Consider the following 27,046-nt stretch of genomic DNA (forward strand, 5'->3'; position numbering starts at 1 on the left):
CTCTGTGTCTGACAACAGGAGTGGTGATCGGACAGTGTGGAGGGAGTTTCTCTCTGTATCTGACCCCGGGAGTGTGTGATGGGACGGTGTGGATGAAGTGTCTGACCCCTGGAGTGTGTGAAGGGACGGAGTGGAGGAAGTGTCTGACCGCTGGAGTGTGTGATGGGATGGTGTGGAGGGAGTTTCTCTCTGCGTCTGACCACAGGAGTGGTGATCGGACAGTGTGGAGGGAGTTTCTCTCTGTTTCTGACCCCGGGAGTGTGTGATGGGATGGTGTGGAGTGAGTTTCTCTTCGTGTCTGACCACGGGGGTGTGTGATGGGACGGTGTGGAGGGAGTTTCACTCTGTGTCTGACTCCGGGATTGTGTGATGGGATGGTGTGGAGGGAGTTTCACTCGGTATCTGACCCCGGGAGTGTGTGATGGGACGGTGTGTAGGGAGTTTCTCTCTCTGTCTGACCCCGGGAGTGTGTGATGGGACGGTGTGGAGGGAGTTTCACTCTGTGTCTGTCCCTGGGAGTGTGTGATGGGATGGTGTGAAGGGAGCTTCACTCTGTGTCTGACCCCGGGAGTGTGTGATGTGACAGTGTGGAAAGAGTTACACTCTGTATCTCACCCCGGGGGTGTGTGATGGGATGGTGTGGAGGGAGTTTCAGTCGGTGTCTGACCCCGGGAGGGTGTGATGGGACTGTGTGGAGGAAGTTTCTGACCCCTGGAGTGTGTGATGGGACGGTGTGGAGGGAGTTTCTCTCTGTGTCTGACCCCGGGAGTGTGTGATGGGACGGTGTGGAGGGAGTTTCACTTTGTGTCTGACCCCGGGAGTGTGTGATGGGACGGTGTGGAGGGAGTTTCACTCTGTGTCTGACCCCGGGAGTGTGTGATGGGACAGTATGGAGGGAGCTTCACACTGTGTCTGACCCTGGGAGTGTGGGATCGGACAGTGTGGAGGGAGATTCACTCTGTATCTGACCCCGGGGGTGTGTGATGGGATGGTGTGGAGGGAGTTTCACTCTGTGTCTGACCCCGGGAGTGTGTGATGGGACGGTCTGGAGGGAGTTTCAGTCTGTGTCTGACCCCGGGAGTGTGTGATCTGACGGTGTGGAGGGAGTTTCACTCTGTGTCTGACCCCGGGAGTGTGTAATGGGACGGTGTGGAGGGAGTTTCACTCTGTATCTGACCCCGGGGTGTGTGATGGGACGGTGTGGAGGAAGTTTCTGATCCTGGAGTGTGTGATGGGATGGTGTGGAGGGAGTTTCTCTCTGTGTCTGACTACAGGAGTGGTGATCGGATAGTGTGGAGGGAGTTTCTCTCTGTGTCTGACCCCGGGACTGTGTGATGGGACGGTGTGGAGGAAGTTTCAGTCTGTGTCTGACCCCGGGAGTGTGTGATGGTACGGTGTGGAGGGAGTTTCAGTCTGTGTCTGACCCCGGGATTGTGTGATCTGACGGTGTGGAGGGAGTTTCACTCTGTGACTGACCCCGGGGGTGTGTGATGGGACGGTGTGGAGGAAGTTTCTGATCCTGGAGTGTGTGATGGGACGGTGTGGAGGAAGTTTCTGATCCTGGAGTGTGTGATGGGATGGTGTGGAGGGAGTTTCTCTCTGTGTCTGACTACAGGAGTGGTGATCGGATAGTGTGGAGGGAGTTTCTCTCTGTGTCTGACCCCGGGACTGTGTGATGGGACGGTGTGGAGGAAGTTTCAGTCTGTGTCTGAACCCGGGACTGTGTGATGGGACGGTGTGGAGGAAGTTTCAGTCTGTGTCTGACCCCGGGAGTGTGTGATGGTACGGTGTGGAGGGAGTTTCAGTCTGTGTCTGACCCCGGGATTGTGTGATCTGACGGTGTGGAGGGAGTTTCACTCTGTGTCTGACCCCGGGGGTGTGTGATGTGACAGTGTGGAGGGAGTTGCACTCTGCATTTGACCCCGGGAGTATGTGATGGGATGGTGTGGAGGGAGTTTCAGTCAGTGTCTGACCGCGGGAGTGTGTGATGGGACGGTGTGGAGGAAGTGTCTGACCGCTGGAGTGTGTGATGGGATGGTGTGGAGGGAGTTTCCCTCTGTGTCTGACCACAGGAGTGGTGATCGGACAGTGTGGAGGGAGCTTCTCTCCGTTTCTGACCCCGGGACTGTGTGATGGGACTGTGTGGAGGAAGTTTCAGTCTGTGTCTGACCCCGGGAGTGTGTAATGGGACGGTGTGGAGGGAGTTTCACTCTGTGTCTGACCCCGGGAGTGTGTGATGGGACAGTGTGGAGGGAGCTTCACTCTGTGTCTGACCCCGGGAGTGTGTGATGGGATGCTGTGGAGGGAGTTCACTCTGCATCTGATCCCAGCATTGTGTGATGGGATGGTGTGGAGGGAGTTTAACTCTCTGTCTGACCTCGGGAGTGTGTGATGGGATGGTGTGGAGGGAGCTTCACACTGTGTCTGACCCCGGGAGTGTATGATGTGACATTGTGGAGGGAGTTGCACTCTGCATCTGACCCCGGGAGTATGTGATGGGATGGTGTGGAGGGAGTTGCAGTCAGTGTCTGACCCCGGGAGTGTGTGATGGGATGGTGTGGAGGGAGTTTCTCTCTGCGTCTGACTGCAGGAGTGGTGATCGGACAGTGTGGAGGGAGTTTCTCTCTGTTTCTGACACCGGGAGTGTGTGATGGGATGGTGTGGAGTGAGTTTCTGACCCCGGGGGTGTGTGATGGGACGGTGTGGAGGGAGTTTCAGTCGGTGTCTGACCCCGGGAGTGTGTGATGGGACGGTGTGGATGAAGTGTCTGACCCCTGGAGTGTGTGAAGGGACGGTGTGGAGGAAGTGTTTGACCTCTGGAGTGTGTGATGGGATGGTGTGGAGGGAGTTTCTCTCTGCTTCTGACCACAGTAGTGGTGATCGGACAGTGTGGAGGGAGTTTCTCTCTGTTTCTGACCTCGGGAGTGTGTGATGGTATGATGTGGAGTGAGTTTCTCTCCGTGTCTGACCACGGGGGTGTGTGATGGGACGGTCTGGAGGGAGTTTCTGACTGCGGGAGTATGAGACGGGACGGTGTGGAGGGAGTTTCACTCGGTATCTGACCCCGGGGGTGTGTGATGGGACGGTGAGAAGGGAGTTTCAGTCTGTGTCTGTCCCCGGGGGTGTGTGATGGGACGGTGTGGAGGAAGTTTCTGATCCTGGCGTGTGTGATGCGATGTTGTGGAGGGAGTTTCTCTCTGTGTCTGACCAAAGGAGTGGTGATCGGACAGTGTGGAGGGAGTTTCTCTCTGTGTCTGACCCTGGGAGTGCATGATGGGATGGCGTGGAGGGAGTTTCTGACCCCGGGAGTGTGTGGTGAGACGATGTGGAGGGAGATTCACTCTGTGTCTGACCCGGGGAGTGTGTGATGGGACGGTGTGGAGGGACATTCACTCTGTGTCTGACCCTGGGAGTGTGTGATGGGACGGTGTGGAGGGAGCTTCACTCTGTGTCTGACCCCGGGAGTGTGTGATGGGACGGTGTGGAGGGAGTTTCACTCGGTATCTGACCCGGGGAGTGTGTGATGGGACAGTATGGAGGGAGCTTCACTCTGTGTCTGTCCCCAGGAGTGTGTGATGCGATGGTGTGAAGGGAGCTTCACTCTGTGTCTGACCCCGGGAGTGTGTGATGTGACAGTGTGGAGGGAGTTGCACTCTGTATCTGACCCCGGGGGTGTGTGATGGGATGGTGTGGAGGGAGTTTCAGTCGGTGTCTGACCCCGGGAGGGTGTGATGGGACTGTGTGGAGGATGTTTCTGACCCCTGGAGTGTGTGATGGGACGGTGTGGAGGGAGTTTCTCTCTGTGTCTGACCCCGGGAGTGTGTGATGGGACGGTGTGGAGGGAGTTTCACTTTGTGTCTGACCCCGGGAGTGTGTGATGGGACGGTGTGGAGGGAGTTTCACTCTGTGTCTGACCCCGGGAGTGTGTGATGGGACAGTGTGGAGGGAGCTTCACTCTGTGTCTGACCCTGGGAGTGTGGGATCGGACAGTGTGGAGGGAGATTCACTCTGTATCTGACCCCGGGAGTGTGTGATAGGACAGTGTGGAGGGAGCTTCACTCTGTGTCTGACCCCGGGAGTGTGTGATGGGACGGTGTGGAGGGAGTTTCTCTCTGTGTCTGACCCCGGGAGTGCGTGATGGGATGGTGTGGAGGGAGTTTCTCTCTGTTTCTGACCCCGGGATTGTGTGGAGGGAGTTTCTGACCCCGGGAGTGTGTGATGTGACAGTGTGGAGGGTGTTGCACTCTGTATCTGACCCTGGGGGTGTGTGATGGGACGGTGTGGAGGGAGTTTCTGACCCCAGGAGTATGTGATGGGACGGTGTGGAGGGAGTTTCACTCTGTGTTTGACCCCGGGAGTGTGTGATGGGACGGTGTGGAGGGAGTTTCACTCCGTGCCTGACCCCGGGAGTGTGTGATAGGACAGTGTGGAGGGAGCTTCACTCTGTGTCTGACCCCGGGAGTGTGTGATGGGACGGTGTGGAGGGAGTTTCTCTCTGTGTCTGACCCCGGGAGTGCGTGATGGGATGGTGTGGAGGGAGTTTCTCTCTGTTTCTGACCCCGGGATTGTGTGGAGGGAGTTTCTGACCCCGGGAGTGTGTGATGTGACAGTGTGGAGGGTGTTGCACTCTGTATCTGACCCCGGGGGTGTGTGATGGGATGGTGTGGAGGTAGTTTCTCTCCGTGTCTGACCCCGGGGGTGTGTGATGGGACGGTGTGGAGGGAGTTTCTGACCCCAGGAGTATGTGATGGGACGGTGTGGAGGGAGTTTCACTCGGTATCTGATCCCGGGAGTGTGTGATGGGACGGTGTGGAGGGAGTTTCTCTCTGTGTCTGACTACAGGAGTGGTTATCGGATAGTGTGGAGGGAGTTTCTCTCTGTGTCTGACCGCGGGACTGTGTGATGGGACGGTGTGGAGGAAGTTTCAGTCTGTGTCTGACCCCGGGACTGTGTGATGGGACGGTGTGGAGGAAGTTTCAGTCTGTGTCTGACCCCGGGAGTGTGTGATGGGACGGTGTGGAGGGAGTTTCAGTCTGTGTCTGACCCCGGGAGTGTGTGATGGGACAGTGTGGAGGGAGCTTCACTCTGTCTGACCCCGGGAGTGTGTGATATGACGGTGTGGAGGGAGTTTCACTCTCTGTCTGACCTCGGGAGTGTGTGATGGGATGGTGTGGAGGGAGCTTCACTCTGTGTCTGACCCCGGGAGTGTGTGATGTGACAGTGTGGAGAGAGTTGCACTCTGTATCTGACCCCGGGAGTATGTGATGGGATGGTGTGGAGGGAGTTTCTGACCCCGGGGGTGTGTGATGGGACGGTGTGGAGGGAGTTTCAGTCGGTATCTGACCCCGGGAGTGTGTGATGGGACGGTGTGGATGAAGTGTCTGACCCCTGGAGTGTGTGATGGGACGGTGTGGAGGAAGTGTCTGACCGCTGGAGTGTGTGATGGGATGGTGTGGAGGGAGTTTCTCTCTGCGTCTGACCACAGGAGTGGTGATCGGACAGTCTGGAGGGAGTTTCTCTCTGTTTCTGACCCCGGGAGTGTGTGATGGGATGGTGTGGAGTGAGTTTCTCTCCGTGTCTGACCACGGGGGTGTGTGATGGGACGGTTGGAGGGAGTTTCTGACTGCGGGAGTATGAGACGGGACGGTGTGGAGGGAGTTTCACTCGGTATCTGACCCCGGGGTGTGTGATGGGACGGTGGAAGGGAGTTCAGTCTGTGTCTGTCCCCGGGGGTGTGTGATGGGACGGTGTGGAGGAAGTTTCTGAGTGTGATGCGATGTTGTGGAGGGAGTTTCTCTCTGTGTCTGACCAAAGGAGTGGTGATCGGACAGTGTGGAGGGAGTTTCTCTCTGTGTCTGACCCTGGGAGTGCATGATGGGATGGCGTGGAGGGAGTTTCTTACCCCGGGAGTGTGTGGTGAGAGCGATGTGGAGGGAGATTCACTCTGTGTCTGACCCGGGGAGTGTGTGATGGGACGGTGTGGAGGGACATTCACTCTGTGTCTGACCCTGGGAGTGTGTGATGGGACGGTGTGGAGGGAGCTTCACTCTGTGTCTGACCCCGGGAGTGTGTGATGGGACGGTGTGGAGGGAGTTTCACTCGGTATCTGACCCGGGGAGTGTGTGATGGGACAGTATGGAGGGAGCTTCACTCTGTGTCTGTCCCCGGGAGTGTGTGATGCGATGGTGTGAAGGGAGCTTCACTCTGTGTCTGACCCCGGGAGTGTGTGATGTGACAGTGTGGAGGGAGTTGCACTCTGTATCTGACCCCGGGGGTGTGTGATGGGATGGTGTGGAGGGAGTTTCACTCTGTGTCTGACCCCGGGAGGGTGTGATGGGACAGTGTGGAGGGAGCTTCACTCTGTGTCTGACCCTGGGAGTGTGGGATCGGACAGTGTGGAGGGAGATTCACTCTGTATCTGACCCCGGGGGTGTGTGATGGGATGGTGTGGAGGGAGTTTCACTCTGTGTCTGACCCCGGGAGTGTGTAATGGGACGGTGTGGAGGGAGTTTCACTCTGTGTTTGACCCCGGGAGTGTGTGATGGGACGGTGTGGAGGAAGTTTCTGATCCTGGAGTGTGTGATGGGATGGTGTGGAGGGAGTTTCTCTCTGTGTCTGACTACAGGAGTGGTTATCGGATAGTGTGGAGGGAGTTTCTCTCTGTGTCTGACCCCGGGACTGTGTGATGGGACGGTGTGGAGGAAGTTTCAGTCTGTGTCTGACCCCGGGAGTGTGTGATGGGACGGTGTGGAGGGAGTTTCAGTCTGTGTCTGACCCCGGGAGTGTGTGATGGGACAGTGTGGAGGGAGGTTCACTCTGTCTGACCCCGGGAGTGTGTGATATGACGGTGTGGAGGGAGTTTCACTCTCTGTCTGACCTCGGGAGTGTGTGATGGGATGGTGTGGAGGGAGCTTCACACTGTGTCTGAACCCGGGAGTGTGTGATGGGACAGTGTGGAGGGAGTTGCACTCTGTATCTGACCCCGGGAGTATGTGATGGGATGGTGTGGAGGGAGTTTCTGACCCCGGGGGTGTGTGATGGGACGGTGTGGAGGGAGTTTCAGTCGGTATCTGACCCCGAGAGTGTGTGATGGGACGGTGTGGATGAAGTGTCTGACCCCTGGAGTGTGTGAAGGGACGGAGTGGAGGAAGTGTCTGACCGCTGGAGTGTGTGATAGGATGGTGTGGAGGGAGTTTCTCTCTGCGTCTGACCACAGGAGTGGTGATCGGACAGTGTGGAGGGAGTTTCTCTCTGTTTCTGACCCCGGGAGTGTGTGATGGGATGGTGTGGAGTGAGTTTCTGTCCGTGTCTGACCACGGGGGTGTGTGATGGGACAGTGTGGAAGGAGTTTCTGACCGCGGGAGTATGTGACAGGACGGTGTGGAGGGAGTTTCACTCGGTATCTGACCCCGGGAGTGTGTGATGGGACGGTGTGTAGGGAGTTTCTCTCTCTGTCTGACCCCGGGAGTGTGTGATGGGACGGTGTGGAGGGAGTTTCACTCGGTATCTGACCCCGGGAGTGTGTGATGGGACAGTATGGAGGGAGTTTCACTCTGTGTTCTGTCCCCGGGAGTGTGTGAAGGGATGGTGTGAAGGGAGCTTCACTCTGTGTCTGACCCCGGGAGTGTGTGATGTGACAGTGTGGAGGGAGTTGCACTCTGTATCTCACCCCGGGGGTGTGTGATGGGATAGTGTGGAGGGAGTTTCTCTCTGTGTCTGACCCCGGGACTGTGTGATGGGACGGTGTGGAGGAAGTTTCAGTCTGTGTCTGACCCCGGGACTGTGTGATGGGACGGTGTGGAGGAAGTATCAGTCTGTGTCTGACCCCGGGAGTGTATGATGGGACGGTGTGGAGGGAGTTTCAGTCTGTGTCTGACCCCGGGAGTGTGTGATCTGACGGTGTGGAGGAAGTTTCAGTCTGTGTCTGACCCCGGGGGTGTGTGATGGGACTGTGTGGAGGAAGTTTCTGATCCTGGAGTGTGTGATGGGACGGTGTGGAGGAAGTTTCTGATCCTGGAGTGTGTGATGGGATGGTGTGGAGGGAGCTTCACTCTGCATCTGATCCCAGGATTGTGTGATGGGATGGTGTGGAGGGAGTTTCATTCTCTGTCTGACCTCGGGAGTGTGTGATGGGATGGTGTGGAGGGAGCTTCACACTGTGTCTGACCCCGGGAGTGTGTGATGTGACAGTGTGGAGGGAGTTGCACTCTGCATTTGACCCCGGGAGTATGTGATGGGATGGTGTGGAGGGAGTTTCAGTCAGTGTCTGACCGCGGGAGTGTGTGATGGGACGGTGTGGAGGAAGTGTCTGACCGCTGGAGTGTGTGATGGGATGGTGTGGAGGGAGTTTCCCTCTGTGTCTGACCACAGGAGTGGTGATCGGACAGTGTGGAGGGAGCTTCTCTCCGTTTCTGACCCCGGGACTGTGTGATGGGACGGTGTGGAGGAAGTTTCAGTCTGTGTCTGACCCCGGGAGTGTGTAATGGGACGGTGTGGAGGGAGTTTCACTCTGTGTCTGACCCCGGGAGTGTGTGATGGGACAGTGTGGAGGGAGCTTCACTCTGTGTCTGACCCCGGGAGTGTGTGATGGGATGGTGTGGAGGGAGCTTCACTCTGCATCTGATCCCAGGATTGTGTGATGGGATGGTGTGGAGGGAGTTTCATTCTCTGTCTGACCTCGGGAGTGTGTGATGGGATGGTGTGGAGGGAGCTTCACACTGTGTCTGACCCCGGGAGTGTGTGATGTGACAGTGTGGAGGGAGTTGCACTCTGCATTTGACCCCGGGAGTATGTGATGGGATGGTGTGGAGGGAGTTTCAGTCAGTGTCTGACCGCGGGAGTGTGTGATGGGACGGTGTGGAGGAAGTGTCTGACCGCTGGAGTGTGTGATGGGATGGTGTGGAGGGAGTTTCCCTCTGTGTCTGACCACAGGAGTGGTGATCGGACAGTGTGGAGGGAGCTTCTCTCCGTTTCTGACCCCGGGACTGTGTGATGGGACTGTGTGGAGGAAGTTTCAGTGTGTGTCTGACCCCGGGAGTGTGTAATGGGACGGTGTGGAGGGAGTTTCACTCTGTGTCTGACCCCGGGAGTGTGTGATGGGACAGTGTGGAGGGAGCTTCACTCTGTGTCTGACCCCGGGAGTGTGTGATGGGATGCTGTGGAGGGAGTTCACTCTGCATCTGATCCCAGCATTGTGTGATGGTATGGTGTGGAGGGAGTTTAACTCTCTGTCTGACCTCGGGAGTGTGTGATGGGATGGTGTGGAGGGAGCTTCACACTGTGTCTGACCCCGGGAGTGTATGATGTGACAGTGTGGAGGGAGTTGCACTCTGCATCTGACCCCGGGAGTATGTGATGGGATGGTGTGGAGGGAGTTGCAGTCAGTGTCTGACCCCGGGAGTGTGTGATGGGATGGTGTGGAGGGAGTTTCTCTCTGCGTCTGACTGCAGGAGTGGTGATCGGACAGTGTGGAGGGAGTTTCTCTCTGTTTCTGACACCGGGAGTGTGTGATGGGATGGTGTGGAGTGAGTTTCTGACCCCGGGGGTGTGTGATGGGACGGTGTGGAGGGAGTTTCAGTCGGTGTCTGACCCCGGGAGTGTGTGATGGGACGGTGTGGATGAAGTGTCTGACCCCTGGAGTGTGTGAAGGGACGGTGTGGAGGAAGTGTTTGACCGCTGGAGTGTGTGATGGGATGGTGTGGAGGGAGTTTCTCTCTGCTTCTGACCACAGTAGTGGTGATCGGACAGTGTGGAGGGAGTTTCTCTCTGTTTCTGACCTCGGGAGTGTGTGATGGTATGATGTGGAGTGAGTTTCTCTCCGTGTCTGACCACGGGGGTGTGTGATGGGACGGTCTGGAGGGAGTTTCTGACTGCGGGAGTATGAGACGGGACGGTGTGGAGGGAGTTTCACTCGGTATCTGACCCCGGGGGTGTGTGATGGGACGGTGAGAAGGGAGTTTCAGTCTGTGTCTGTCCCCGGGGGTGTGTGATGGGACGGTGTGGAGGAAGTTTCTGATCCTGGCGTGTGTGATGCGATGTTGTGGAGGGAGTTTCTCTCTGTGTCTGACCAAAGGAGTGGTGATCGGACAGTGTGGAGGGAGTTTCTCTCTGTGTCTGACCCTGGGAGTGCATGATGGGATGGCGTGGAGGGAGTTTCTTACCCCGGGAGTGTGTGGTGAGACGATGTGGAGGGAGATTCACTCTGTGTCTGACCCGGGGAGTGTGTGATGGGACGGTGTGGAGGGACATTCACTCTGTGTCTGACCCTGGGAGTGTGTGATGGGACGGTGTGGAGGGAGCTTCACTCTGTGTCTGACCCCGGGAGTGTGTGATGGGACGGTGTGGAGGGAGTTTCACTCGGTATCTGACCCGGGGAGTGTGTGATGGGACAGTATGGAGGGAGCTTCACTCTGTGTCTGTCCCCGGGAGTGTGTGATGCGATGGTGTGAAGGGAGCTTCACTCTGTATCTGACCCCGGGAGTGTGTGATGTGACAGTGTGGAGGGAGTTGCACTCTGTATCTGACCCCGGGGGTGTGTGATGGGATGGTGTGGAGGGAGTTTCAGTCGGTGTCTGACCCCGGGAGGGTGTGATGGGACTGTGTGGAGGATGTTTCTGACCCCTGGAGTGTGTGATGGGACGGTGTGGAGGGAGTTTCTCTCTGTGTCTGACCCCGGGAGTGTGTGATGGGACGGTGTGGAGGGAGTTTCACTTTGTGTCTGACCCCGGGAGTGTGTGATGGGACGGTGTGGAGGGAGTTTCACTCTGTGTCTGACCCTGGGAGTGTGGGATCGGACAGTGTGGAGGGAGATTCACTCTGTATCTGACCCCGGGGGTGTGTGATGGGATGGTGTGGAGGGAGTTTCACTCTGTGTCTGACCCCGGGAGTGTGTAATGGGACGGTGTGGAGGGAGTTTCACTCTGTGTTTGACCCCGGGAGTGTGTGATGGGACGGTGTGGAGGAAGTTTCTGATCCTGGAGTGTGTGATGGGATGGTGTGGAGGGAGTTTCTCTCTGTGTCTGACTACAGGAGTGGTTATCGGATAGTGTGGAGGGAGTTTCTCTCTGTGTCTGACCCCGGGACTGTGTGATGGGACGGTGTGGAGGAAGTTTCAGTCTGTGTCTGACCCCGGGAGTGTGTGATGGGACGGTGTGGAGGGAGTTTCAGTCTGTGTCTGACCCCGGGAGTGTGTGATGGGACAGTGTGGAGGGAGGTTCACTCTGTCTGACCCCGGGAGTGTGTGATATGACGGTGTGGAGGGAGTTTCACTCTCTGTCTGACCTCGGGAGTGTGTGATGGGATGGTGTGGAGGGAGCTTCACACTGTGTCTGAACCCGGGAGTGTGTGATGGGACAGTGTGGAGGGAGTTGCACTCTGTATCTGACCCCGGGAGTATGTGATGGGATGGTGTGGAGGGAGTTTCTGACCCCGGGGGTGTGTGATGGGACGGTGTGGAGGGAGTTTCAGTCGGTATCTGACCCCGAGAGTGTGTGATGGGACGGTGTGGATGAAGTGTCTGACCCCTGGAGTGTGTGAAGGGACGGAGTGGAGGAAGTGTCTGACCGCTGGAGTGTGTGATAGGATGGTGTGGAGGGAGTTTCTCTCTGCGTCTGACCACAGGAGTGGTGATCGGACAGTGTGGAGGGAGTTTCTCTCTGTTTCTGACCCCGGGAGTGTGTGATGGGATGGTGTGGAGTGAGTTTCTGTCCGTGTCTGACCACGGGGGTGTGTGATGGGACGGTGTGGAGGGAGTTTCTGACCGCGGGAGTATGTGACAGGACGGTGTGGAGGGAGTTTCACTCGGTATCTGACCCCGGGAGTGTGTGATGGGACGGTGTGTAGGGAGTTTCTCTCTCTGTCTGACCCCGGGAGTGTGTGATGGGACGGTGTGGAGGGAGTTTCACTCGGTATCTGACCCCGGGAGTGTGTGATGGGACAGTATGGAGGGAGTTTCACTCTGTGTCTGTCCCCGGGAGTGTGTGAAGGGATGGTGTGAAGGGAGCTTCACTCTGTGTCTGACCCCGGGAGTGTGTGATGTGACAGTGTGGAGGGAGTTGCACTCTGTATCTCACCCCGGGGGTGTGTGATGGGATGGTGTGGAGGGTGTTTCAGTCGGTGTCTGACCCCGGGAGGGTGTGATGGGACTGTGTGGAGGAAGTTTCTGACCCCTGGAGTGTGTGATGGGACGGTGTGGTGGGAGTTTCTCTCTGTGTCTGACCCCGGGAGTGTGTGATGGGACGGTGTGGAGGGAGTTTCAATTTGTGTCTGACACCGGGAGTGTGTGATGGGACGGTGTGGAGGGAGTTTCACTCTGTGTCTGACCCCGGGAGTGTGTGATGGGACAGTGTGGAGGGAGCTTCACACTGTGTCTGACCCTGGGAGTGTGGGATCGGACAGTGTGGAGGGAGATTCACTCTGTATCTGACCCCGGGAGTGTGTAATGGGACGGTGTGGAGGGAGTTTCACTCTGTGTTTGACCCCGGGAGTGTGTGATGGGACGGTCTGGAGGGAGTTTCAGTCTGTTTCAGACCCCGGGAGTGTGTGATCTGACGGTGTGGAGGGAGTTTCACTCTGTGTCTGACTCCGGGAGTGTGTAATGGGACGGTGTGGAGGGAGTTTCACTCTGTATCTGACCCCGGGGTGTGTGATGGGACGGTGTGGAGGAAGTTTCTGATCCTGGAGTGTGTGATGGGATGGTGTGGAGGGAGTTTCTCTCTGTGTCTGACTGCAGGAGTGGTGATCGGATAGTGTGGAGGGAGTTTCTCTCTGTGTCTGACCCCGGGACTGTGTGATGGGACGGTGTGGAGGAAGTTTCAGTCTGTGTCTGACCCCGGGACTGTGTGATGGGACGGTGTGGAGGAAGTATCAGTCTGTGTCTGACCCCGGGAGTGTATGATGGGACGGTGTGGAGGGAGTTTCAGTCTGTGTCTGACCCCGGGAGTGTGTGATCTGACGGTGTGGAGGAAGTTTCAGTCTGTGTCTGACCCCGGGGGTGTGTGATGGGACTGTGTGGAGGAAGTTTCTGATCCTGGAGTGTGTGATGGGACGGTGTGGAGGAAGTTTCTGATCCTGGAGTGTGTGATGGGATGGTGTGGAGGGAGTTTCTCTCTGTGTCTGACTACAGGAGTGGTGATCGGATAGTGTGGAGGGAGTTTCTCTCTGTGTCTGACCCCGGGACTGTGTGATGGGACGGTGTGGAGGAAGTTTCAGTCTGTGTCTGAACCCGGGACTGTGTGATGGGACGGTGTGGAGGAAGTTTCAGTCTGTGTCTGACCCCGGGAGTGTGTGATGGTACGGTGTGGAGGGAGTTTCAGTCTATGTCTGACCCCGGGAGTGTGTGATCTGACGGTGTGGAGGGAGTTTCACTCTGTGTCTGACCCCGGGGGTGTGTGATGGGACGGTGTGGAGGAAGTTTCTGACCGCGGGAGTATGTGACAGGACGGTGTGGAGGGAGTTTCACTCGGTATCTGACCCCGGGAGTGTGTGATGGGACGGTGTGTAGGGAGTTTCTCTCTCTGTCTGACCCCGGGAGTGTGTGATGGGACGGTGTGGAGGGAGTTTCACTCGGTATCTGACCCCGGGAGTGTGTGATGGGACAGTATGGAGGGAGTTTCACTCTGTGTCTGTCCCCGGGAGTGTGTGATGGGATGGTGTGAAGGGAGCTTCACTCTGTGTCTGACCCCGGGAGTGTGTGATGTGACAGTGTGGAGGGAGTTGCACTCTGTATCTCACCCCGGGGGTGTGTGATGGGATGGTGTGGAGGGTGTTTCAGTCGGTGTCTGACCCCGGGAGGGTGTGATGGGACTGTGTGGAGGAAGTTTCTGACCCCTGGAGTGTGTGATGGGACGGTGTGGAGGGAGTTTCAATTTGTGTCTGACACCGGGAGTGTGTGATGGGACGGTGTGGAGGGAGTTTCACTCTGTGTCTGACCCCGGGAGTGTGTGATGGGACAGTGTGGAGGGAGCTTCACACTGTGTCTGACCCTGGGAGTGTGGGATCGGACAGTGTGGAGGGAGATTCACTCTGTATCTGACCCCGGGAGTGTGTAATGGGACGGTGTGGAGGGAGTTTCACTCTGTGTTTGACCCCGGGAGTGTGTGATGGGACGGTCTGGAGGGAGTTTCACTCTGTTTCAGACCCCGGGAGTGTGTGATCTGACGGTGTGGAGGGAGTTTCACTCTGTGTCTGACTCCGGGAGTGTGTAATGGGACGGTGTGGAGGGACTTTCACTCTGTATCTGACCCCGGGGTGTGTGATGGGACGGTGTGGAGGAAGTTTCTGATCCTGGAGTGTGTGATGGGATGGTGTGGAGGGAGTTTCTCTCTGTGTCTGACTACAGGAGTGGTGATCGGATAGTGTGGAGGTAGTTTCTCTCTGTGTCTGACCCCGGGACTGTGTGATGGGACGGTGTGGAGGAAGTTTCAGTCTGTGTCTGACCCCGGGACTGTGTGATGGGACGGTGTGGAGGGAGTTTCACTCGGTATCTGACCCCGGGAGTGTGTGATGGGACAGTATGGAGGGAGTTTCACTCTGTGTCTGTCCCCGGGAGTGTGTGATGGGATGGTGTGAAGGGAGCTTCACTCTGTGTCTGACCCCGGGAGTGTGTGATGTGACAGTGTGGAGGGAGTTGCACTCTGTATCTCACCCCGGGGGTGTGTGATGGGATGGTGTGGAGGGTGTTTCAGTCGGTGTCTGACCCCGGGAGGGTGTGATGGGACTGTGTGGAGGAAGTTTCTGACCCCTGGAGTGTGTGATGGGACGGTGTGGTGGGAGTTTCTCTCTGTGTCTGACCCCGGGAGTGTGTGATGGGACGGTGTGGAGGGAGTTTCAATTTGTGTCTGACACCGGGAGTGTGTGATGGGACGGTGTGGAGGGAGTTTCACTCTGTGTCTGACCCCGGGAGTGTGTGATGGGACAGTGTGGAGGGAGCTTCACACTGTGTCTGACCCTGGGAGTGTGGGATCGGACAGTGTGGAGGGAGATTCACTCTGTGTCTGACCCCGGGAGTGTGTAATGGGACGGTGTGGAGGGAGTTTCACTCTGTGTTTGACCCCGGGAGTGTGTGATGGGACGGTCTGGAGGGAGTTTCAGTCTGTTTCAGACCCCGGGAGTGTGTGATCTGACAGTGTGGAGGGAGTTTCACTCTGTGTCTGACTCCGGGAGTGTGTAATGGGACGGTGTGGAGGGAGTTTCACTCTGTATCTGACCCCGGGGTGTGTGATGGGACGGTGTGGAGGAAGTTTCTGATCCTGGAGTGTGTGATGGGATGGTGTGGAGGGAGTTTCTCTCTGTGTCTGACTGCAGGAGTGGTGATCGGATAGTGTGGAGGGAGTTTCTCTCTGTGTCTGACCCCGGGACTGTGTGATGGGACGGTGTGGAGGAAGTTTCAGTCTGTGTCTCACCCCGGGACTGTGTGATGGGACGGTGTGGAGGAAGTATCAGTCTGTGTCTGACCCCGGGAGTGTATGATGGGACGGTGTGGAGGGAGTTTCAGTCTGTGTCTGACCCCGGGAGTGTGTGATCTGACGGTCTGGAGGAAGTTTCAGTCTGTGTCTGACCCCGGGGGTGTGTGATGGGACTGTGTGGAGGAAGTTTCTGATCCTGGAGTGTGTGATGGGACGGTGTGGAGGAAGTTTCTGATCCTGGAGTGTGTGATGGGATGGTGTGGAGGGAGTTTCTCTCTGTGTCTGATACAGGAGTGGTGATCGGATAGTGTGGAGGGAGTTTCTCTCTGTGTCTGACCCCGGGACTGTGTGATGGGACGGTGTGGAGGAAGTTTCAGTCTGTGTCTGAACCCGGGACTGTGTGATGGGACGGTGTGGAGGAAGTTTCAGTCTGTGTCTGACCCCGGGAGTGTGTGATGGTACGGTGTGGAGGGAGTTTCAGTCTGTGTCTGACCCCGGGAGTGTGTGATCTGACGGTGTGGAGGGAGTTTCACTCTGTGTCTGACCCCGGGGGTGTGTGATGGGACGGTGTGGAGGAAGTTTCTGACCGCGGGAGTATGTGACAGGACGGTGTGGAGGGAGTTTCACTCGGTATCTGACCCCGGGAGTGTGTGATGGGACGGTGTGTAGGGAGTTTCTCTCTCTGTCTGACCCCGGGAGTGTTTGATGGGACGGTGTGGAGGGAGTTTCACTCGGTATCTGACCCCTGGAGTGTGTGATGGGACGGTGTGGAGGGAGTTTCAATTTGTGTCTGACACCGGGAGTGTGTGATGGGACGGTGTGGAGGGAGTTTCACTCTGTGTCTGACCCCGGGAGTGTGTGATGGGACAGTGTGGAGGGAGCTTCACACTGTGTCTGACCCTGGGAGTGTGGGATCGGACAGTGTGGAGGGAGATTCACTCTGTATCTGACCCCGGGAGTGTGTAATGGGACGGTGTGGAGGGAGTTTCACTCTGTGTTTGACCCCGGGAGTGTGTGATGGGACGGTCTGGAGGGAGTTTCAGTCTGTTTCAGACCCCGGGAGTGTGTGATCTGACGGTGTGGAGGGAGTTTCACTCTGTGTCTGACTCCGGGAGTGTGTAATGGGACGGTGTGGAGGGAGTTTCAGTCTGTGTCTGACCCCGGGGGTGTGTGATCTGACGGTGTGGAGGAAGTTTCAGTCTGTGTCTGACCCCGGGGGTGTGTGATGGGACTGTGTGGAGGAAGTTTCTGATCCTGGAGTGTGTGATGGGACGGTGTGGAGGAAGTTTCTGATCCTGGAGTGTGTGATGGGATGGTGTGGAGGGAGTTTCTCTCTGTGTCTGACCACAGGACTGTGTGATGAAAAGGTGTCGAGGGAGTTTCTGACCCCGGGAGTGTGTGATAGGACGGTGTGGAGGGAGTTTCACTTGGTTTCTGACCCCGAGATTGTGTGATGGGACAGTGTTTAGGGAGCATCACTCTGTGTCTGACCCCAGGAGTGTGTGATGGGATGGTGTGGAGGGAGCTTCACTCTGTCTGACCCCGGGAGTGTGTGATGTGACAGTGTGGAGGGAGTTTCACACTGTATCTGATCCCAGGATTGTGTGATGGGATGGTGTGGAGGGAGTTTCACTCAGTGTCTGACCCCGGGGATTGTGCGGAGGGAGTTTCTGACCCTGAGAGTCTGTGATGCGACGGTGTGGATGGAGTTTCTGGCCCCAGGAGTGTGTGATGGGACGGTGAGAAGGGAGTTTCAGTCTGTGTCTGTCCCCGGGGGTGCGTGATGGGACGGTGTGGAGGAAGTTTCTGATCCTGGCGTGTGTGATGGGATGATGTGGAGGGAGTTTCTCTCTGTGTCTGACCAAAGGAGTGGTGATCGGACAGTGTGGAGGGAGTTTCTCTCTGTGTCTGACCCCGGGAGTGCATGATGGGATGGCGTGGAGGGAGTTTCACTCTGTGTCTGACCCCGGGAGTGTAAGATGGGACCGTGTGGAGGGAGTTTCTGACCCTGGGAGTGTGTGATGGGATGGTGTGGAGGGAGTTTCTGACCACGGGAGTGTGTGGTGAGACGGTGTGGAGGGAGTTTCTCTCTGTGTCTGACCAAAGGAGTGGTGATCGGACAGTGTGGAGGGAGTTTCTCTCTGTGTCTGACCCCGGGAGTGTGTGATGGAAAAGTGTGGAGGGTGTTTCTGCCCCTGGAGTGTGTGATGGGACGGTGTGGAGGGAGATTCTCTCTGTCTGCTCACAGGAGTGTGATGAGACAGTGTGGAGGGAGATTCACTCTGTGTCTGACCCTGAGGTGTATGTGATGGGACAGTGTGGAGTGAGTTTCTCTCCGTGTCTGACACCGGGAGTGTGTAATGGGACGGTGTGGAGGGAGTTTCACTCTGTGTTTGACCCCGGGAGTGTGTGATGGGACGGTGTGGAGGGAGTTTCACTCCGTGCCTGACCCCGGGAGTGTGTGATAGGACAGTGTGGAGGGAGCTTCACTCTGTGTCTGACCCCGGGAGTGTGTGATGGGACGGTGTGGAGGGAGTTTCTCTCTGTGTCTGACCCCGGGAGTGCGTGATGGGATGGTGTGGAGGGAGTTTCTCTCTGTTTCTGACCCCGGGATTGTGTGGAGGGAGTTTCTGACCCCGGGAGTGTGTGATGTGACAGTGTGGAGGGTGTTGCACTCTGTATCTGACCCCGGGGGTGTGTGATGGGATGGTGTGGAGGTAGTTTCTCTCCGTGTCTGACCCCGGGGGTGTGTGATGGGACGGTGTGGAGGGAGTTTCTGACCCCAGGAGTATGTGATGGGACGGTGTGGAGGGAGTTTCACTCGGTATCTGATCCCGGGAGTGTGTGATGGGACGGTGTGGAGGGAGTTTCTCTCTGTGTCTGACTACAGGAGTGGTTATCGGATAGTGTGGAGGGAGTTTCTCTCTGTGTCTGACCGCGGGACTGTGTGATGGGACGGTGTGGAGGAAGTTTCAGTCTGTGTCTGACCCCGGGACTGTGTGGAGGAAGTTTCAGTCTGTGTCTGACCCCGGGAGTGTGTGATGGGACGGTGTGGAGGGAGTTTCAGTCTGTGTCTGACCCCGGGAGTGTGTGATGGGACAGTGTGGAGGGAGCTTCACTCTGTCTGACCCCGGGAGTGTGTGATATGACGGTGTGGAGGGAGTTTCACTCTCTGTCTGACCTCGGGAGTGTGTGATGGGATGGTGTGGAGGGAGCTTCACACTGTGTCTGACCCCGGGAGTGTGTGATGGGACAGTGTGGAGGCAGTTGCACTCTGTATCTGACCCCGGGAGTATGTGATGGGATGGTGTGGAGGGAGTTTCTGACACCGGGGGTGTGTGATGGGACGGTGTGGAGGGAGTTTCAGTCAGTATCTGATCCCGGGAGTGTGTGATCGGACGGTGTGGATGAAGTGTCTGACCCCTGGAGTGTGTGAAGGGACGGAGTGGAGGAAGTGTCTGACCGCTGGAGTGTGTGATGGGATGGTGTGGAGGGAGTTTCTCTCTGCGTCTGACCACAGGAGTGGTGATCGGACAGTGTGGAGGGAGTTTCTCTCTGTTTCTGACCCCGGGAGTGTGTGATGGGATGGTGTGGAGTGAGTTTCTCTCCGTGTCTGACCACGGGAGTATGTGACGGGACGGTGTGGAGGGAGTTTCACTCGGTATCTGACCCCGGGAGTGTGTGATGGGACGGTGTGTAGGGAGTTTCTCTCTCTGTCTGACCCCGGGAGTGTGTGATGGGACGGTGTGGAGGGAGTTTCACTCTGTGTCTGTCCCTGGGAGTGTGTGATGGGATGGTGTGAAGGGAGCTTCACTCTGTGTCTGACCCCGGGAGTGTGTGATGTGACAGTGTGGAAAGAGTTACACTCTGTATCTAACCCCGGGGGTGTGTGATGGGATGGTGTGGAGGGAGTTTCAGTCGGTGTCTGACCCCGGGAGGGTGTGATGGGACTGTGTGGAGGAAGTTTCTGACCCCTGGAGTGTGTGATGGGACAGTATGGAGGAAGCTTCACACTGTGTCTGACCCTGGGAGTGTGGGATCGGACAGTGTGGAGGGAGATTCACTCTGTATCTGACCCCGGGAGTGTGTGATGGGACGGTGTGGAGGGAGTTTCACTCTGTGTCTGACCCCTGGAGTGTGTGATGGGACAGTATGGAGGAAGCTTCACACTGTGTCTGACCCTGGGAGTGTGGGATCGGACAGTGTGGAGGGAGATTCACTCTGTATCTGACCCCGGGGGTGTGTGATGGGATGGTGTGGAGGGAGTTTCACTCTGTGTCTGACCCCGGGAGTGTGTGATCTGACGGTGTGGAGGGAGTTTCACTCTGTGTCTGACCCCGGGAGTGTGTAATGGGACGGTGTGGAGGGAGTTTCACTCTGTATCTGACCCCGGGGTGTGTGATGGGACGGTGTGGAGGAAGTTTCTGATCCTGGAGTGTGTGATGGGATGGTGTGGAGGGAGTTTCTCTCTGTGTCTGACTACAGGAGTGGTGATCGGATAGTGTGCAGGGAGTTTCTCTCTGTGTCTGACCCCGGGACTGTGTGATGGGACGGTGTGGAGGAAGTTTCAGTCTGTGTCTGAACCCGGGACTGTGTGATGGGACGGTGTAGAGGAAGTTTCAGTCTGTGTCTGACCCCGGGAGTGTGTGATGGTACGGTGTGGAGGGAGTTTCAGTCTGTGTCTGACCCCGGGATTGTGTGATCTGACGGTGTGGAGGGAGTTTCACTCTGTGTCTGACCCCGGGGGTGTGTGATGGGACGGTGTGGAGGAAGTTTCTGATCCTGGAGTGTGTGATGGGACGGTGTGGAGGAAGTTTCTGATCCTGGAGTGTGTGATGGGATGGTGTGGAGGGAGTTTCTCTCTGTGTCTGACTACAGGAGTGGTGATCGGATAGTGTGGAGGGAGTTTCTCTCTGTGTCTGACCCCGGGACTGTGAGATGGGACGGTGTGGAGGAAGTTTCATGCTGTGTCTGAACCCGGGACTGTGTGATGGGACGGTGTGGAGGAAGTTTCAGTCTGTGTCTGACCCCGGGAGTGTGTGATGGTACGGTGTGGAGGGAGTTTCAGTCTGTGTCTGACCCCGGGATTGTGTGATCTGACGGTGTGGAGGGAGTTTCACTCTGTGTCTGACCCCGGGGGTGTGTGATGGGACGGTGTGGAGGAAGTTTCTGATCCTGGAGTGTGTGATGGGACGGTGTGGAGGAAGTTTCTGATCCTGGAGTGTGTGATGGGATGGTGTGGAGGGAGTTTCTCTCTGTGTCTGACTACAGGAGTGGTGATCGGATATTGTGGAGGGAGTTTCTCTCTGTGTCTGACCCCGAGACAGTGTGAACGGATGTTGTGGAGGGAGTTTCTCTCTGTGTCTGACCACAGGACTGTGTGATGAGATGGTGTTGAGGGAGTTTCTGACCCCGGGAGTGTGTGATGGGACGGTGTGGAGGGAGTTTCACTTGGTTTCTGACCCCGAGATTGTGTGATGGGACAGTGTTTAGGGAGCATCACTCTGTGTCTGACCCCAGGAGTGTGTGATGGGATGGTGTGGAGGGAGCTTCACTCTGTCTGACCCCGGGAGTGTGTGATGTGACAGTGTGGAGGGAGTTTCACACTGTATCTGATCCCAGGATTGTGTGATGGGATGGTGTGGAGGGAGTTTCACTCAGTGTCTGACCCCGGGGATTGTGCGGAGGGAGTTTCTGACCCTGGGAGTCTGTGATGCGACGGTGTGGATGGAGTTTCTGGCCCCAGGAGTGTGTGATGGGACGGTGAGAAGGGAGTTTCAGTCTGTGTCTGTCCCCGGGGGTGTGTGATGGGACGGTGTGGAGGAAGTTTCTGATCCTGGCGTGTGTGATGGGATGGTGTGGAGGGAGTTTCTCTCTGTGTCTGACCAAAGGAGTGGTGATCGGACAGTGTGGAGGGAGTTTCTCTCTGTGTCTGACCCCGGGAGTGCATGATGGGATGGCGTGGAGGGAGTTTCACTCTGTGTCTGACCCCGGGAGTGTAAGATGGGACCGTGTGGAGGGAGTTTCTGACCCTGGGAGTGTGTGATGGGATGGTGTGGAGGGAGTTTCTGACCACGGGAGTGTGTGGTGAGACGGTGTGGAGGGAGTTTCTCTCTGTGTCTGACCAAAGGAGTGGTGATCGGACAGTGTGGAGGGAGTTTCTCTCTGTGTCTGACCCCGGGAGTGTGTGATGGGACGGTGTGGAAGGAGTTTCAGTCTGTGTCTGACCCCGGGAGTGTGTGATGGAAAAGTGTGGAGGGTGTTTCTGCCCCTGGAGTGTGTGATGGGACGGTGTGGAGGGAGATTCTCTCTGTCTGCTCACAGGAGTGTGATGGGACAGTGTGGAGGGAGATTCACTCTGTGTCTGACCCTGAGGTGTATGTGATGGGACAGTGTGGAGTGAGTTTCTCTCCGTGTCTGACACCGGGAGTGTGTAATGGGACGGTGTGGAGGGAGTTTCACTCTGTGTTTGACCCCGGGAGTGTGTGATGGGACGGTGTGGAGGGAGTTTCACTCTGTATCTGACCCCGGGGGTGTGTGATGGGACGGTGTGGAGGAAGTTTCTGATCCTGGAGTGTGTGATGGGATGGTGTGGAGGGAGTTTCTCTCTGTGTCTGACTACAGGAGTGGTGATCGGATAGTGTGGAGGGAGTTTCTCTCTGTGTCTGACCCCGGGACTGTATGATGGGACGGTGTGGAGGAAGTTTCAGTCTGTGTCTGACCGCGGGAGTGTGTGATGGGACGGTGTGGAGGGAGTTTCAGTCTGTGTCTGACCCCGGGAGTGTGTGGTGAGATGGTGTGGAGGGAGTTTCTCTCTGTGTCTGACCAAAGGAGTGGTGATCGGACAGTGTGGAGGGAGTTTCTCTCTGTGTCTGACCCCGGGAGTGTGTGATGGGACGGTGTGGAAGGAGTTTCAGTCTGTGTCTGACCCCGGGAGTGTGTGATGGAAAAGTGTGGAGGGTGTTTCTGCCCCTGGAGTGTGTGATGGGACGGTGTGGAGGGAGATTCTCTCTGTCTGCTCACAGGAGTGTGATGGGACAGTGTGGAGGGAGATTCACTCTGTGTCTGACCCTGAGGTGTATGTGATGGGACAGTGTGGAGTGAGTTTCTCTCCGTGTCTGACACCGGGAGTGTGTGATGGGACGGTGTGGAGGGAGTTTCACTCTGTGTCTGACCCCGGGAGTGTGTGATTGGACAGTGTGGAGGGAGCTTCACTCTGTGTCTGACCCTGGGAGTGTGGGATCGGACAGTGTGGAGGGAGATTCACTCTGTGTCTGACCCCGGGAGTGTGTAATGGGACGGTGTGGAGGGAGTTTCACTCTGTGTTTGACCCCGGGAGTGTGTGATGGGACGGTCTGGAGGGAGTTTCAGTCTGTGTCTGACCCCGGGAGTGTGTGATCTGACAGTGTGGAGGGAGTTTCACTCTGTGTCTGACCCCGGGAGTGTGTAATGGGACGGTGTGGAGGGAGTTTCACTCTGTATCTGACCCCGGGGTGTGTGATGGGACGGTGTGGAGGAAGTTTCTGATCTTGGAGTGTGTGATGGGATGGTGTGGAGGGAGTTTCTCTCTGTGTCTGACCCCGGGAGTGTGTGATGGGACGGTGTGGAGGGAGTTTCAGTCTGTGTCTGACCCCGGGAGTGTGTGATTTGACAGTGTGGAGGGAGTTTCACTCTGTGTCTGACCCCGGGGGTGTGTGATGGGATGGTGTGGAGGGAGTTTCAGTCTGTGTCTGACCCCGGGAGTGTGTGATCTGACAGTGTGGAGGGAGTTTCACTCTGTGTCTGACCCCGGGGGTGTGTGATGGGATGGTGTGGAGGAAGTTTCTGATCCTGGAGTGTGTGATGGGACGGTGTGGAGGAAGTTTCTGATCCTGGAGTATGTGATGGGATGGTGTGGAGGGAGTTTCTCTCTGTGTCTGACTACAGGAGTGGTGATCGGATAGTGTGGAGGGAGTTTCTCTCTGTGTCTGACCCCGGGACTGTGTGATGGGACGCTGTGGAGGAAGTTTCAGTCTGTGTCTGAACCCGGGACTGTGTGATGGGACGGTGTGGAGGAAGTTTCAGTCTGTGTCTGACCCCGGGAGTGTGTGATGGGACGGTGTGGAGGGAGTTTCACTCTGTGTCTGACCCCGGGGGTGTGTGATGGGATGGTGTGGAGGAAGTTTCTGATCCTGGAGTGTGTGATGGGACGGTGTGGAGGAAGTTTCTGATCCTGGAGTGTGTGATCGGATGGTGTGGAGGGAGTTTCTCTCTGTGTCTGACTACAGGAGTGGTGATCGGATAGTGTGGAGGGAGTTTCTCTCTGTGTCTGACCCCGAGAGAGTGTGAACGGATGGTGTGGAGGGAGTTTCTCTCTGTGTCTGACCACAGGACTGTGTGATGAGATGGTGTCGAGGGAGTTTCTGACCCCGGGAGTGTGTGATGGGACGGTGTTTAGGGAGCATCACTCTATGTCTGACCCCAGGAGTGTGTGATGGGATGGTGTGGAGGGAGCTTCACTCTGTCTGACCCCGGGAGTGTGTGATGTGACAGTGTGGAGGGAGTTTCACACTGTATCTGATCCCAGGATTGTGTGATGGGATGTTGTGGAGGGAGTTTCACTCAGTGTCTGACCCCGGGGATTGTGCGGAGGGAGTTTCTGACCCTGGGAGTCTGTGATGCGACGGTGTGGATGGAGTTTCTGGCCCCAGGAGTGTGTGATGGGACGGTGAGAAGGGAGTTTCAGTCTGTGTCTGTCCCCGGGGGTGTGTGATGGGACGGTGTGGAGGAAGTTTCTGATCCTGGCGTGTGTGATGGGATGGTGTGGAGGGAGTTTCTCTCTGTGTCTGACCAAAGGAGTGGTGATCGGACAGTGTGGAGGGAGTTTCTCTCTGTGTCTGACCCCGGGAGTGCATGATGGGATGGCGTGGAGGGAGTTTCACTCTGTGTCTGACCCCGGGAGTGTAAGATGGGACCGTGTGGAGGGAGTTTCTGACCCTGGGAGTGTGTGATGGGATGGTGTGGAGGGAGTTTCTGACCACGGGAGTGTGTGGTGAGACTGTGTGGAGGGAGTTTCTCTCTGTGTCTGACCAAAGGAGTGGTGATCGGACAGTGTGGAGGCAGTTTCTCTCTGTGTCTGACCCCGGGAGTGTGTGATGGGACGGTGTGGAAGGAGTTTCAGTCTGTGTCTGACCCCGGGAGTGTGTGATGGAAAAGTGTGGAGGGTGTTTCTGCCCCTGGAGTGTGTGATGGGACGGTGTGGAGGGAGATTCTCTCTGTCTGCTCACAGGAGTGTGTGATGGGACGGTGTGTAGGGAGTTTCACTCTGTGTCTGACACCAGGAGTGTGATGGGACAGTGTGGAGGGAGATTCACTCTGTGTCTGACCCTGAGGTGTATGTGATGGGACAGTGTGGAGTGAGTTTCTCTCCGTGTCTGAGCCTGGGAGTGTGTGATGGGACAGTGAGGGGGGTGATTCACCCTGTATCTGACCCCGGGGGTGTGTGTTGGGATGGTGTGGAGGGAGTTTCACTCTGTGTCTGACACCGGGAGTGGTGATCGGATAGTGTGGAGGGAGTTTCTCTCTGTGTCTGACCCCGAGAGAGTGTGAACGGATGGTGTGGAGGGAGTTTCTCTCTGTGTCTGACCACAGGACTGTGTGATGAGATGGTGTCGAGGGTGTTTCTGACCCCGGGAGTGTGTGATGGGACGGTGTGGAGGGAGTTTCACTTGGTTTCTGGCCCCGAGATTTTGTGATGGGACAGTGTTTAGGGAGCATCACTCTGTGTCGGACCCCAGGAGTGTGTGATGGGATGGTGTGGAGGGAGCTTCTCTCTGTGTCTGACCCCGGGACTGTGTGATGGGACGGTGTGGAGGGAGTTCCTCTCTGTGTCTGACACCAGGAATGTGATGGGACAGTGTGGAGGGAGATTCACTCTGTGTCTGACCCTGGGAGTGTGTGATGGGACAGTGAGGGGGCAGATTCACTGTGTGTCTGACCCTGGGAGTGTGGGATCGGACGGTGTGGAGGGTGATTCACTCTGTACCTGACCCCGGGGTTGTGTGATGGGATGGTGTGGAGGGAGTTTCTCTCTGTTTCTGACCCCGGGATTGTGTGGAGGGAGTTTCTGACCCCGGGAGTGTGTGATGGGACAGTGTGGAGGGAGTTTCTGACCCCGGGAGTATGTGATGGGAAGGTGTGGAGGGAGTTTCACTCGGTATCTGACCCCGGGCGTGTGTGATGGGACGGTGTGGAGGGAGTTTCTCTCTGTGTCTGACCCCGGGAGTGTGTGATGCGATGGTGTGGAGGCAGCTTCACTCTGTCCCTGACCCCGGGAGTGTGTGATGTGACAGTGTGGAGGGTGTTGCACTCTGTATCTGACCCCGGGGGTGTGTGATGGGAAGGTGTGGAAGGAGTTTCCCTCTGTCTCTGACCACAGGAGTGGTGATCGGACAGTGTGGAGGGAGTTTCTCTCTGTGTCTGACCCCGGGACTGTGTGATGGGACGGTGTGGAGGGAGTTCCTCTCTGTGTCTGACACCAGGAGTGTGATGGGACAGTGCGGAGGGAGATTCACTCTGTGTCTGACCCTGGGAGTGTGTGATGGTACAGTGAGGGGGGAGATTCACTCTGTGTCTGACCCCGGGGGTGTGTGATGGGACGGTGTGGAGGAAGTTTCTGACCCTGGAGTGTGTGATGGGATGGTGTGGAGGGAGTTTCCCTCTGTGTCTGACCACAGGAGTGGTGATTGGACAGTGTGGAGGGAGCTTCTCTCTGTGTCTGACCCCGGGACTGTGTGATGGGACGGTGTGGAGGGAGTTCCTCTCTGTGTCTGACCCCGGGAGTGTGTGATGCGATGGTGTGGAGGCAGCTTCACTCTGTCCCTGACCCCGGGAGTGTGTGATGTGACAGTGTGGAGGGTGTTGCACTCTGTATCTGACCCCGGGGGTGTGTGATGGGAAGGTGTGGAAGGAGTTTCCCTCTGTCTCTGACCACAGGAGTGGTGATCGGACAGTGTGGAGGGAGTTTCTCTCTGTGTCTGACCCCGGGACTGTGTGATGGGACGGTGTGGAGGGAGTTCCTCTCTGTGTCTGACACCAGGAGTGTGATGGGACAGTGTGGAGGGAGATTCACTCTGTGTCTGACCCTGGGAGTGTGTGATGGTACAGTGAGGGGGGAGATTCACTCTGTGTCTGACCCCGGGGGTGTGTGATGGGACGGTGTGGAGGAAGTTTCTGACCCTGGAGTGTGTGATGGGATGGTGTGGAAGGAGTTTCCCTCTGTGTCTGACCACAGGAGTGGTGATTGGACAGTGTGGAGGGAGCTTCTCTCTGTGTCTGACCCCGGGACTGTGTGATGGGACGGTGTGGAGGGAGTTCCTCTCTGTGTCTGACACCAGGAATGTGATGGGACAGTGTGGAGGGAGATTCACTCTGTGTCTGACCCTGGGAGTGTGTGATGGGACAGTGAGGGGGGAGATTCACTCTGTGTCTGACCCTGGGAGTTTGGGATCGGACGGTGTGGAGGGTGATTCACTCTGTACCTGACCCCGGGGTTGTGTGATGGGATGGTGTGGAGGGAGTTTCACTCTGTGTCTGACCCCGGGAGTGTGCGATCTGACAGTGTGGAGGGAGTTGCACTCTGTATCTGACCCCGGGAGTGTGTG

General features: G+C 56.9%; 1 protein-coding gene across 1 annotated transcript in view; it reads right to left on the reverse strand.

Moving 5' to 3' along the window:
• The window catches only part of dnah2 (dynein, axonemal, heavy chain 2), a 503,144-nt gene that overhangs the window by 63,891 nt on the left and 412,207 nt on the right, over positions 1–27,046 (reverse strand). The gene's annotated exons all lie outside the window — the stretch shown is intronic.

The sequence above is a fragment of the Mobula hypostoma genome, chromosome 5 (assembly GCF_963921235.1).
Source record: "Mobula hypostoma chromosome 5, sMobHyp1.1, whole genome shotgun sequence".
NCBI lineage: Eukaryota > Metazoa > Chordata > Chondrichthyes > Myliobatiformes > Myliobatidae > Mobula > Mobula hypostoma.